The sequence below is a fragment of the Crocodylus siamensis genome, chromosome 10 (genome assembly GCF_052110815.1).
Source record: "Crocodylus siamensis isolate JL-2025a chromosome 10, ASM5211081v1, whole genome shotgun sequence".
Lineage (NCBI taxonomy): Eukaryota > Metazoa > Chordata > Crocodylia > Crocodylidae > Crocodylus > Crocodylus siamensis.
Window position 1 is genome coordinate 39,534,199 of NC_143404.1, and position 14,584 is coordinate 39,548,782.

Here is a 14,584-nt window from a genome sequence, read left to right on the forward strand (position 1 = left end):
AGTCTAACACAACGATTGGAAACTGTCTCATGATTATCACTGTTTTTACTTGGTACTTACAGTGCCAATAATGAAGATATTTCCATTAATATCTATCTGCAAAAATGGAACCTAGATCTCTTCAACACCTTTCAACAGAAACATCTGGACAAATACAGATTTTTTTTAAAGAGTTTTATTTCTCTGCCTCTTCCTCACTGCTGTTGTAAGAAGTCCTTCTCTAGCACAACCTCTCATTATGTAAAGGAGGCACAAAAATAATTACTTCTCATCACATGAAACATATCAGATTACAATCTGTATGGATTCTATCATTTTGGAATCATGTACCATTTTCTTATGGACTACAATCTTGGCTCTACTAGGCCACATGGAGTCCCTATCTTTCAGTTCCATTATGACTGGATACTGGGGTGTGCCTGTCCCTTTAAGAGGGCAAGCAGCCTGAGAGAGGTTTGCAGATAGCAAAATGGGTGGTTAAGGATTCACCTGACCAACACAGGGCTGGGCTTGAGCCATATAAACTCAGCGCCTGAGCCAGTCTGACAGTCCAGCCCTGAGAGCTTTGAAGGCAGGAGCTCCTGGCAGCAGAGCAGCAAGGCTGCTGAACAGACAGTGAAACTTAGTAAGAAACTCTGCTGGTCTGGGAACAGGAAGTTGCTTGGGCAAAGAGGGGCTTTTGATGCAGGCAAGTAGCCTTGTTTTGGGTTTAACTCAGAGAGAAGTTGGGGGGAGGGGGTGATTACAGAGTGCTGAGATGCTTTGTATTTAGGTTGCACCAGTGGTTTAGCCTTGAGCCTTACTGAGGACAGCTCAAGGCAGACTCAGAGAACTGGTACTCCAGGAATTGCCTGGGGAGGCCCTGAGGGCCCAGGAGCTCAGGAGGGGACCAAGGTCCAGGAGGAACTGTAGCCAGGGACTGCCAGAACCACTGAGTCTGATCGTGATTGACCTGAGAGTGGGTACAGGGCCCAGGGGGGGCCATAGGTACAAGGGGCCAGTGCTTGGACCTGTAGTCAAGGAGGCTGGAGCCTAGAAGTCAGGTCTGGTACTGTGGGCCTGTGCTAAAAGGCCCCAGTGACAGCAAGAGCGGAGGATGCTGACAAGGCTGAGATCCCTACAATGGAGTGTGATGGTGCAATAACACCTATGAGGCTTGGGGCATGGTGTAGGGGTGGAACAGAGCCATGCAATTAGTCCTTAAGGCTACAAGTGCCTTGCAGAGGAGCAGTTAGGCCGAGAAGGCCTATTGAGCCTGAGGTCATAGCTGAGAAAAGTAGGGTGCAGGGGAATCCTGCTGGAGATTTAGTAGGACCAGCGCTCACACTAAGGCCCAAGGGTAAGCCTCCCTTATTCAGTCTTTAACAAGATCAAGTCATTGTGGGCAAACAACTAAGGAAGGGCAATATTGGAGTCAGAGCTGGGCAGGAGCCGCACGGCCACCACGGGCTGTCATGGCTGTCTCTGGGGCTCAGACCTGCCATATCCATAACTTAAAGAAACCACAGCTAGGACTAAATCGCCTCACAGCTGAACCATCCAAGTTGGTACAGCCACCTTGGCAAGGTCACCTTCATGACTTGAATCCAGAACTTCTGAATAAAGGTGATGTTCCTATGGAGGAAAACCATATCAGATTCCCCCTCTGGGAATTATGTCTTTCCCAGAGAAAGCAGTAAATCCATTAATGCTAGCTACAATAGATACTGTTTGTGACCTGCTTAAGAGGAGGCTGATAGGGAACCCTTTAACAGTTGTCCAGAATCTTTAATAAATTACTGTTTCATTAATGACCCATTTGGTGATGAGGCCATCCTTAAGCTGTCCAAAGATCTTGGCAGATTTCTGCCACACGTAGAAAAACCAACAAGAAGCAGGTTTCACTGATAAATATGAGGGTTTTTTTGTTTTTTTTTTACTCGGGCAGAATTTTGTTCCCTTCCTGCCCATGTAATTGTCCAGATTTGATCATCTACATTAATTTTTGGTTCATCTAAGTGCTAAAAATGCCACTTATGCACATATTGAAACTGTATTTCTTAGAGGGGCACCCATACATTGGTCTCATACTGGATCAGCACCAGTATAAGGAAAATTGATGGTATCAGCAGTCACCCTTTTCTTGGCTGATATGGCCAATTAATGTGGTTGATAAATGGCACATGCAGCCACAGCACAGTGTGCAGGCAGCCAGGAGTGCATCCCAGCAACATGGAGAACAGCTGGGTCCTCCTGGTAAGTCTTTTGGTGTTGTGGGGGGGAGGGCAGACCGAGGCCCCTGTGGTGAGGGAGAAAGAGGGGCTGGGCCAGTGGCAGGTGCTACCCAGCCAGGGCGGGACGCAGGACTGAGCCACACATGGGGAGAGGGCGTGGCTCCCACTGTTACATGCACCCCTGGGGGAGGCAGGGGGAGCAAGTGCTCCCGGATCTGCATGTGAGGTGAGGGTGGGCTGCCACTACAAGCTGGGGCTGGGGCTGTGCTGGGCTCTTACGGGGGTGGGGTTGGGCCAGGGCTGAACTCAGGGCAGGCAGCAGTGCTGCCTGGGGGCTACAGGGGTGGGGATAGTGCTGCAGCCACTCCAAAATTTGCCATAGTCCCCCAGCACTGCTGTCACCCACCCTGCATGCAGCCTGGGTCCCAGCCTGCAGTGGCAGTCTGCCCTCATCCTGTGCACAGATCTGGGGGCACACCCCCCACCGATGCCTCCCCCAGGGGTGTGTGCAGTGGTGGGAGCCAGTCTCCCTTCTCCTCTCCCCTCCCCCCAACAAACCTATCGCAGTTCTGCCCCAGCCCCACTCCCTCCCTTTCTGTGGGGGCCTCGATCTGCCCTCCCCCCATGCCCATTCTGTCCTTTCACACCTTCACCCCCAACAGACTTACCAGCCAGATGTTGCAATAGGATCGGTATCAGTCAGTATGGCTTGTTAAAAATTGGCATCGTTATTGGCCCAAAAAATCTCTTATCATTGCACCCTCTACTATTCCTGGGTACATAGACATTCATGTGCACAGGGCTTTGTATGATCATGTAGGCATGCAGCCTGGGCATACAAACTAGCAGCTGAGGCCATATGCACACTCCTTGTGAATGCCAAGAAGTCTTAGATGCTCAGAAATAGAGCTGGCCAGAACATACAATCAGACTTAGCCCTGGGAACAGGAAACTGGGATGGATCTCTTTTGCACTCATAGCTCAGTGTCTAAGGCACTCAAGTGAGAAGGTCCCAGAGAAGGTTTGAATCTGACTGTCTTAGACTTTGCAGTACACTTCATGAACCACCATACTGCAGGTCATCCATCATCTAGTTCCTTCTACAGAGCTCCTTTTGAAGCTGATCCACTAAAGTATTCATTGAAAAAGAATGGATAAGGGGCAGTGCAGAGGGGAAAAGGTTTTGCCTCATTAGGAGCAAGGGTCTCAACTATAACCCAGTGTCCTCCTTTCCAGGCAAGCGTCCACCTTACTGAGCCACAGAGTCTCACACAGAATCCCAGTTGCTTTTTAATTTCTGGTTCCAGATCCTCCCTCCTATGGAACTTCAAAAGGAATGCAGAGCTAGCAGTTGACCTGTGACATGGTAACTATCCTGCTGTGCTGCAAAGTCAGAAATACACATCCCCCTGAGTGAGAACACTCAGGAACTTTAGTTTCCCAAGTGAGTGCCCTGATACTTCCTCTTTCCAAAGAAAGGAGACCTGAGGAGACTACTCGAATACATATATCATTTTTATATTCAGGTAATGCTTTTCTCCATCATTACATCTTACCAAGCTTGGTAATGGTCCATATTTTGTGACATAGCAGTCTACATAAACTTATAGAGAAGTCAGGTTAGAAAAGACCGCCTTAGGTTCAACCCCCTGAGGCAAGATCATCTCTGTACAAACCGTCCTCTACAAATCCATTGTCTATCTTCTTAGCAAAACTATACAGTCAACCCTGACACAAGGCATTACTCCCTAAACTGACACAGGTAGACTGGGGGGACCAGTGTCAATGTCAGTGCTTCTATAAATGTTGTTTATATATGCTGAAGAGATCTCATGAAGAGGGCCATGTCCCACATGACAGAAGAAGGCAAAACCCCACAGTCCATACCAATCTGACCATTGGGTAAAATTCCTTCCTGATACCAAGTATGACAGTTGGCCTGACCCTGAGTAAAAGGGCAAGATCCTCTAGCTGGGAACTTCTAGGCTTAAGTCCCTGCAAGAACATAAGCACAATCCAGTTAAACTCCTTAGCCTTGGCAGAATCCTGAGGAAGGTGTAAAAACCCAATGCCTGAGGAAGGCTTAACCCCTCTCCCCCGCTCAAAAAACCCCAACAAAACCCAACACCCTGACACATATATCAGCAGAGAGGTGGGGCTGTGGGGAGGGAGGGTTGGAATTGTCCTGGGCCCATGTAGCAACCAGCAAAGCCCAGCAGCATGGAAAATACCCATAGTAGAACATAGGCAAAGCTAGGCCTAGATCATCCCTGACCAGTGGCTGTCCAACCTCTCTTGAACACCTCCAGTGACAGAGTCCATAATTTCCCAACACAGTTTGTTCCACTGCCTCACTGTTCTAACAGTGAAGAAACTCTTCTTTATATCCAATCTAGATGTATTTTGCTGCAGCTTCAAGCCATTGGTGTGTCCTGCTCTGTAACAAGAGAGAAAAGATGTTTTTCCTTCTCTTTATGGCAGCCCTTCAAGTATTTGAAAACTACTGTCATTGAATCATAGAAAATTAGGGTTGGAAGGGACCGCTAGTCCAACTGCATGCTCAAAGCAGGACCAATCCCCAGCCAAGGGTCTGCCCGGGTCTTAAAAACCCCTAAGGACCAAGATCCCCAACCTCTATGGGTAACCTGTTTCAGTGTTTTACTGGCCTCTTAGTGAGAGAGTTTTTCTTAATATCTAACCTAAACTTCTTTGGCTGCAGCTTTACAGCATTGCTTTTTGATTCTGTTATCTGCCACCACTGAGAACAGTCTAGCTCAGGGGCAGGCCTTTGCCACCTAATCCCTGGTTTTTGCCCCTCGAAGTCCCTCCCTTTGGGGTTGCCATCTGTGCCCGTTTCTGCTCGATGATTCGGGCAGCTGGTCTTGCTTGCCAAGGAACCTTGTGTAGACTCCGGAGGGTTCCTCGATTACCTTCAGAGTATCCCCCAAACTTACTTGCCACAACTTCGGATGGTCCTTCACTGAGGATGCCTCCAGAGTTGTCACGTGTCCTGGCAGATGTTCACGGGGCTCCAACCTCTCCTACATCCCGGCCACATGCCAACCAGTGAGACGAGCCTCAGGATCTTTTGCGGCTAGCCCCTGTTGAAGTTTTCCTTGGTTCCCATGTGTCCTCTCTCATGGATGGGTGCCTCGGGCTCTGGCCAGACCCGGAGGGTGTGGTGATGCTCTGCCTTCGGAGTTGTTTCTCTCGATGCCCTGCGCATTCTACAACGGGTGTTGTTTCATTGCTGCGTTCTCACGTGGTCTTTCATCTCCAAATGGGGTCTCTTAATTCCCCAAACCTGGTGTGGTGTGCTAGGTTAACTTGCTCTAGGGCAGGGAACTAAAATAGATCAGGCTAAGAAAGAAAAACATAAACAGAACACTCACCACCAGAAAACCCCATGCCATGAGAACAATCCAATATGAAAGAAGAAGGAATTAAAAACAAGACTACAAGAGGAATGAGACAAAAAGAAGAGGAGCAACCATGGGGAGAGTCCCGTGCCTCCTTCGCCCCTAATGCCCCTAGACCCATGCCTTCACCCCAGCCAGGGTTTCTCTTATCCCCTCTGGGATCTGCCTCCGCCCTGGGGTTGCGGCACCCGCTGTCTCCGGCAGGAGCTCCCTTGCTGGCTCTTGCCATTGCCGCTGCCAGCCTCACTGCTGGCTCCTTTGATCCCCACTGGTCTTCCCCAGCATGGGGATCTCCCACAGCCTTTGCTGCCACTGCTGCCGGCCTCACTGCTGGTTCCTGCTGCCGCCACCACTGCTGTCTGCAGTGGCAGGGTGCAGTCCACCCAGTGGTTCCCCGCTGCTCCTCTGGCACTTGGCATCCTCCTTCCTGTGCCCTCAGGGCCGGTTTTTATCTTCGCCAGGTGACATCTCTTCATGATGTCACCCAGCTCCAGGTGGAGATGGGCGTGGCTGATAAACTGCTGGGGCGGTTTTCCCTGGTGTGCCTCCTAGCTTCTCTGGACCCCTGCAACAGATAGGTTTTTTCCTTCTTTTATTTTCACCTGGGGTCTGCCTCTGGATGAGGCTTCTCCCTTGCCCACTCCTGCATCCCTGGGACACCATCTTAGAAACAGAAAAAAACAAATCATACACTAACAGTCAAACACCTACTATAACATATTTAAATTTTGTTACAAAAATATTTTTGTCGTGATTTGTGTTTGTGTAGTGTATATAGAGGTGATTACATAATAAGTCAAAAACAAATTTTTAGTTTTGTATATTGTGGGGGGGTGTATGGTGGGGTGTGGGTATGTGTGGTGGGTGTATATGTGGTAGGATGTGGGTGTGTGTAGGGGGGTTGTTAGGGGGTGTGGCTTCATGGGGGGCATAGTGTATGTTGGGGGGTTATGTATATGTGAGGGGTTGTGGAGGCATAGGGACCTCCCCTCCACACTCCCCTCATGGTGTAGCAGCAGGCAGGGTACTCAGGACTCAGGTGCCCGATGGGGCATGGTTCCAGCCAGCACTGCACATTGCAGCGAGGGGTGCGACCTCCCCCAGGCCACCTGTATCACTGGTGCTCCCTGGCATTCATGTGCAGCCCCTGCTCTTGCACAGCAGGGAGGGAAGCCCTGCATGCTGGAGCCAACTGCCTTCCCCACCGGGGCTGCACTGCAGGGGACAGAAGCCCCAGGCACCTTCCCCTGGAGGGGCAGGAAAGGCAGCCAGCTCTAGCATGTGGGGCTTCTGTCCTGTGCTGCACAGCCTTGGTGGGGAAGGCAGCTGGATCCAGCATGTGGGACTTCCGTCTTGTGCTGTGTGAGTTTAGGGGCTGTGCGTGAATAGCAAGGAGCACTGGTGATACAGAGGCCTGGGGGAGGCTGCGCCCCTCGCTGTGATGTGTAGTGCTGGCCAGAGCTGCACCCTGCCAGACACCTGCTCCCTGAGCACCCCACCTGCTGCTGCTGCCGCCTGCTGGGGCTGCACATGATGGGGGGAGTGTGTGGGGAGGGGTCCCCAAACCCCGGGGGGGGTCCCCAAACCCCTCATCTTCCCTTACACCCACACACTGCTCACCCCAGTCCTGTCCTGCCACCATCCCCACCCGCTGTGTGCAGGCTCCACGCTGCTTGTGCTTCCTCCAGGTCACCTACTTCCCCATTTGCCTCAGGGTTTTGGTTTCCATTCCACAGCAAATTATGTCCCCACTTAAGTTTCTTTTCTGCAAGCTGAACATAAAAATCAGAGTGAAATAGGGCTGGAAAGGACTTCCATAGGTCATCTGGTCCATCCTTCTGCCTGAGGCAGGATCATCCTTAGCCAAACCATCTATATGAATCCATATTCTAACCTCTTAGTTAAATTACCATCAGCTTAGTAAAATTGCCAAATGTCTAGCCCCTCAACCTCTCCTCATATGACTTTCTCTCCAAACCCTTTAGCAGTTTTATCAACTGCCTCTGGACCCTCTCTTACTTCTCCATGTTCTTTTTAAAATGGGGATCCCATAACTTCACACAATACTTTAGATGAGGCCTAACCAGTGCTGAGTAGAGAGGCACTACCACCTCCCATGTCTTGCACCTAATGCTTCTACTAATGTATCCAAAACTGCATTCACCTTTTTGTGTGGCTGCATCACATTACAGACTAATTGTGCCTGTGATCTACCAAAAATCCCAGATCCTTCTTCATAGTGGTTCCATCTATCCAGGTGTCATCCATTTTGTGTTTGTATTTTTGATTATTTTTCCCAGAGTATAGCACTTTGCATTTCTCAGTACTGAACTTCAGACTGTTAGCTTCAGCCCAGCTTTCCAATCTATCAAGATCCCTCTGAATTGTGTCATGCCCTTTCACATTTTCATAGTCCTTCCCAGTTTTGTATCGTCTACAAACTTTACCAAGAAGTTTCCTGTGCCAGCATCCAAATTATTAATAAATGTTCACAGCCCATAGGAATTCCTAAGGTAAACTGTTCACAGAAAAAATAGGATTTTTGTCATCCAGAAACAAATGGCAAGTTCAAGTCAGATTTGGCTAATGATTTGGATGGAATGTTTTTAGATTTTTCCACAACTACCCAAGAACACTGCTGTATTGCCCTCCCAGCAGATGTCATAGTGATTGAAGTCCCCTATGAGAACCAGTTCCTGTGACCAGGAAACTTCTGCTAGCAGCCTCATCCACCACTTCTTCCAGGTTTGGTGGTCTATAGTAGACCCCCACCAAGACATCACCCTTGTTGCTCTCCCCTCTGACCGTAACCCAGAGACTCTTAACAGGCCTATCTCCAGTTTCATACTGGAGCTCTGAGCAATCATATGGCTCTTTTACATAAAGTGCAACTCTTCCATCTCTTCTCTCCTGCCTGCCCTTCCTGAACAGTTTATACCCATCCATGACAGTGCTCCAGTCATGCAAGTTATCCCACCAAGTCTCTGTTATTCCAATCACATCATAGTTGCATGACTGTGTGAGGGCTTCCAGTTCTTCCTGCTTGTTTCCCAGGCTCCATGCATTTGTGTACAGGCACCTGAGGTAACTAGTTGATTGCCTTGATTTCTCAGGAAGTATAAGAGCAGCTTCCTTGCTGCCCCTCCTCCTTGCTCTTCCTCCAGATCTCTCACTTCCCCACTTACCTCAGGGCTTTGGACACTCACCTCAGGGCTTTTAATGCTGCTGCCACTCAACTACTTTCCTTTGCTGCTGATGTCAGCCAGGGGCAAATAAGTACCCTGATTACAGCACTGGGTAAGTAGAGGTGAGGAGGCAAGAAGTATTAATTCCCTGGATTCCAGAGCCTCACCCAAACAGCTGGAATTAACGCTGTCGTAGAGGTTCTGGCAGCATCAGTCTTGAGCCCCAGAAGCTGAATCCTGCCCACAGGCCATATATTTGTTATTCCTGTTTTGTGTCTGTGTAGATGCACACAGTAGCTGTGGGGACAGGAGGTTTGGGTGATGGTGTAGAAGAAAACTGCCATAAATGCACTGCTGTTGGGGATCTGTACCCAAAAATATTGACACTGTAAGGAAGCTGCATCTCAGCTGTGCTGCAGTATAGGGAAGTAGTGTGCAAAGAGAATGGTGTTGTAAGGAAGAACCATTCTTGGGGCATAATGCTCTTAGTGACTGGAAGGGATCATACCCGAAGGGAACTGGAGGCTGGACTTGATGATCTTTGAGGTCCCTTCCAGCCCTAATGTCTATCTGTGTAACATAAGACTATAAGCAGCTTTTAGGGAATTGCACTCAGTCCCCTGCTTTCACTTGCAACCATTTACCCAAAAATTCCTCAAAATCACCACTTCAAACCAAGATCACCACTTCAGGTAATACCAGGCACAATACCAGAAACACCAAAAACAGCAAATGAAGTGGACAGCTACCTACGGCCCTCAAGCCACATCCAGCCCACAGAGCCATTTGATCCACCCCATGGGGCTTTAGTTTTAGCAGTGGAAGACTTCAGCAGTATTCACTTTCCGTTGCTACCATGGGGAGAAATGCTTGTTGCGGGCACCTTGCCTGCAAAAGTTGGGGCCTAATGCCTACCCAGCTGGATCCTAATGCCTACCCACCTTGGACCTGAATCAGATCACTAGCTTGCAGCCTAAAAATGTTGTTGACCACTGCTGTATAGCATGCCAAAAGGAAAAGCAGTGGAGACAAGGGCACTGCAAAAACAAGTAGTTGTTGAATATATGCTCAGAGGATCCTTGATGAGTAATGTGCCCCATAATACAGTTCAAAGCGAAAGCCCTCATTGGCTTGGCATAGGGGAAGAATACTTTCCTGATCCAAAATTTGATTATCAGTATGATTATAATAGGGGCCCCTGAACCCTGTTACTTTGTAAAGAGGTAGAAGAGCTAAAGGGCAGTGCTGCTGGAGACAGACCACAAAGCAGTGCAGAGTGCAGGCTATAGGAAGGCCTGCAGATCTCATGGAAAACTCTTTGGCTCTGTCAGAAAAGTAAGGCAGACGACCAGAAGCAGAAAGAGCCAAGGTGCTTTATGAGCCTGGCTCTGGAGCTAGGGATTCATTCTGGCCCAGTTACTGAAGGGAAAAGGAGTTCTTCAGAGGGGCTTACCTAGAGATAAATGTATGTTGTATGTTATATTTATCTTTGACCCACAAGGAATAGGGTGGATAGAAAGGGAGTGTGGACACCACAAAAGGGTGCTGTTGAATGTTCTACAGAGGATAGTATCTTTGCAAAGTCACTGCAGGTGCCTAGGGAAGGCACTGCAGACTTAGTTTAGTGGAATTGGGCAAAGACTGCAGGTCCAAGGGAAACAGGTCAAGGGTGCAGACGGCAGGCCCAAGAGTGAGAGAGAGAGGGTGGTGGTAACTATGGCAAACAAGAGAGCCCTAATGGAAGATCAATAACCAGAGGCCAGAAAGAGATACCTGATCAGGATTATGATTGAAGAACTTGGCCAATTGGCAGGCCAGTGATGATCAGGGCTGAGTATGGTACCTCGAAACTCTCTGGTATTCTGAGGACAGCCTCCCAAGATTTGTTTATTTTCTATCAAGGCATAGTAGGCAAAGACAAAGCAGTACTCTGGGGAGACAGAATGAGGAGCAGGATTAGTGTGGCCACCAGAGGGCAACACAGCCACAGTTTGAAGTGGATCCTGTTGCAATGACACTGACCACAAGAGGAGGAACTTCTAGCAATGAACCTCTGAGTTTTCTAAGTACTTGCATCCCATTACTTCAGAGGAAGGTCCAAAGAACAACCCCACCCCTGCCGCCCTTGAAGTCAGCATTCTTAAGGGGTGGTGAAAGGGGAATCTGCCCTGATTCATACTGTTGACTACTGCTGTGCAAACTTTTGCTGAGTGTTTCGTTTCAAAGCTGTTTCAACGTGTTTTGAGCTCAAAACAGCAAAATTGAAATGAAACAAAAAGCGTCAAAACAGCTTTGAAATGAAATAAGGGCACTCAAAACATTTTGAAATGTTTGAGTTTTGAAGCAGCCCAGTGGTGGAAGGCAGGGGAGAGCCAGGGCTGTGCTCTGAGCGGCTCCGCAGCCCCATGGAACTCAGCCTGGCAGCAGGAGGTGGAGCGCAGCCTTGGCTCTCCCCACCTCCCACCGCCAGGCTGAGCTCTGTGGGGCTGGTGGAGCCAATCAGAGCACAGCCCTGGCTCTGTCTGCCTCCTGCCATCGGGCCGCACTCTGGGCAGCTCCACAGCCCCAAGGAGCTCAGCCAGGTGGCGAGAGGTGGAGCACGGCCCTGGCTCTCCCTGCCTCCCACCACCAGGCTGAGCTCTGTGGGGCTGGCGGAGCTGATTGGAGTGCAGCTCTGGCTCTGCCCAGCTCCTGCTGCCGGGCTGAGCACCAGAAGCCCTGTATAATGCATTTACTAGACCCCTACCATACTACAAAAGAAGTACAGGAGATTGCAAAAATATGATTACACATCACATGCTGATGACTGAAACAAAACCCGTATCTTATCATACCATCCCTTCCATAAATTTATCCAATCCAATCTTTAAAAAAACCCAAAAAAACCCCGATACACGCAGCAATTTATGCTCTTTTATATTCTTTACTTGGCTTGGGAGACCTTTCCAAACTTTACTCTTCTGATAATTGGAAATCTTCTATTTTCCAATCTAAATATGTTCATAGACAGTTTGTAACTATTTGGTGTTTTTCAAATTAAAATGGTCTCCTCTCTCCAAAATACTCACTTCACTAATAGATTTGTAAAAAAACCCCCAAAAAAACAAAACAACCCCCCAACCTTGCAGTCTTCTTTTTCTTAAGCTAAAGAAGGCAAAACTCTTCAATCTCCCTCATAAGAAAAGTTCTCCATTCACTTAACTCTTTCAGTAGTCCTTCTTTATACAAGGATCCATTTAAGTTGATTAGTTTTTAACATTGGTGTCCAGAACAGCATTCTTCTAAAAAGAATCTTACCAATGCCTTTTATACCAATGCCTACTTTTCTGTAATAAATACACCCCACCTAACATACCCTAGAATTGTATTGGCTTTTTTGACAGGCACATAGCACTGATGATGACTCATGACCCTCCTATAACTGACCAATATACCCATGACCCTCTAAGACTGCATAAATTAAGTATATCTGAGGAACAAAGTCCTTGTTACTTCATATCCATAAACCCTATACCATTTCTGATTCTATATTCTACAATATTATCTAAATCTTCCTGAATAATAATACAGCCCTCTGCTTTATTGACTATGCCTCATAGTTTAGTGTCATCTTCAGATTTAATGAATATACTTCTAGGTCTAATGCCAGGGTCACTAAGTTTTAAATAGGATAGGTCATAAGCAGGGGTCTAGGTGTTCCATTTGCTGTGGAAAAATGAGGCAAAATATAGATTTTCTCCTTTAAAGTAGAAGAACACAGATTTCCTCCTTGAAAGGAGAAAAACCGAGGAAACCGTGAGTTTTTCCTTGCAGGCTAACAGAGTTCCAGCTGCAAGGGCCTGCTTGGGGCTATGGGGAGTGGGACATGGTGGGGAGGGGGGGCAGGGGACTGTGGGTTGGGGTGAGGGGCACTAGTAACGTTGGGAGGAGGGGCTGTGGGTTGGAAATGAAGTGCGCTGGCAGGGCCAGAGGACTGCAGGTCAGGAGTGAGGGAGTGGGGTGGGTAGGAGGCTGTGGTTTGGGAATGAGTAGCAACAGCATGGGTAGGGGCAGAGTACCGAGATATCAGGGCTGTTCAGTGACACAAAACAACGGGGCGGGACAACCACAGCTGGATCTATGTCCTGGTGAGCAAAGGGGGCAGGGGAAGAGCTGATATTCTATGATTAAAAAACGAAACTCAGAAGCCAAAATATATAGGTGTCTAGAATTTATTTTATTACAATGACTCAGGCACTGGTAGGATTCCAAATTGCTTTAAAATTGTAAATATATCAATAAAATATTGTGCTTAACTGGTACCTATATATAGTGGTGTTTCATTTTAATCTCAGAAAAAATGTGGATTTGGGGTTTTTGCATCAGAGAATCTTGGAATTTTTATCAGAGAATTTTGGATTTTTAGACAGAGAAAACCAGGATTCCTGAAGACTAAGCCCTAAGGAACACCATGGGTAACTGCTCTCCAGCTAGGAAACTAAGCTTTCGATATAAGTCAGTGTCATGTCCCTTTGAGCCAGCTCCTTATCCAATTTAATATTATGATATTGATCCCTGTCTTCTCCTGCTTGACCAGTATTTTCCCCTGAGGCCCTGGGAAAAAAAAACAACAACTTTGCTTACATCCAGATAAATTAGGTCCCCTGCTCTGCCCTTATCTAATAAGTCTGTTACCCTGTTACAGAAGGAGATTAAATTAGTCTGACACAATCTTCCTCTGATAAACCAAGTAGTGTTTTGTCTCATTTTTTGTTTACCACCATATCTTTGATTATTCTTTCCTTCAGTATGTGTTCTAAGACATTACCTACTATGGGAGTGAAACTAACAGTCTGTAATTGCCTGTGACACTCTCTGTCCCTTTTTTAAAAATAGGCTCATTGCTGTTCTCCAGTCATGGAGAAAAATCCCCAAAAAACTTTCATTATTTCTTCCTTTTATAATTTTAAACACCAATTCGGGGGGCGGGGGTTGTTTTTTTTTGGGGGGGGGGGTTGTCATCACATTTTACTTCCCTGCAATTTACTAATTTATTAATATACAATGCTACCCCACCAGCCTTACTTATAACATTCCTAAATACCATAGTTTCTCACATACAATACATGCAAGAATATAAAACATACTGTATTTTTGAAATCAGAAGGAAGATTTTTTTCCCCCCAGTTATGGCTGCATAGAGCAGGGACAGAACCTAGTTCTCAGCTGACTCATCTTCCTGCTTAACTAAATCTGAAACCTGAGCTGTTGATAAAGACTGGTTTCCATGGATGACTATGATTCTGAAAAGAGCTAAAGAATTTCTTAGACTGTGAAATATGAAGACAGAGACCAGAAGTAACTAGTAGACAGCTGTAAAAATCTTAGCTAGATTAGTGGAATACTAAAACTATTAACAAGGAGAGATGATAATTAACACCATTGGAATAACGAACAGTGAACCTTTAAGTCCATTGACTTCCTCAGATGCTTGAATAGTAATGCAGCAGTTCCTGCACTGCAGACCAGGATTCAAATAGGGTGCTTCTGAGCTGGACAGAAAATCAGCTTCTCTACTTAATACATGAATCCAAATTTGGGGAGGGGGGATGATTTTTTGGGGAAAAGGAACCACGTGTACATGAGAAAATATGGTATTTCATACCTTTCAATACCTGCATTCTAACTGTGGTTATTCTATAATGTTTCTGTTAGTACTATAAGCCCACTTTTGGATCAAATACTAGGCATTCCAGTTCCTCCATTTTATTATCAAAACTCCTTTTAT

The 14,584-nt window shown here is 47.2% G+C and overlaps 1 protein-coding gene across 2 annotated transcripts in view; it reads left to right on the forward strand.

Annotated features, from left to right (window-relative positions):
• PCDH1 (protocadherin 1) overlaps nt 1-14,584 on the forward strand; it is a 219,122-nt gene that overhangs the window by 97,043 nt on the left and 107,495 nt on the right. The window lies entirely within an intron of this gene.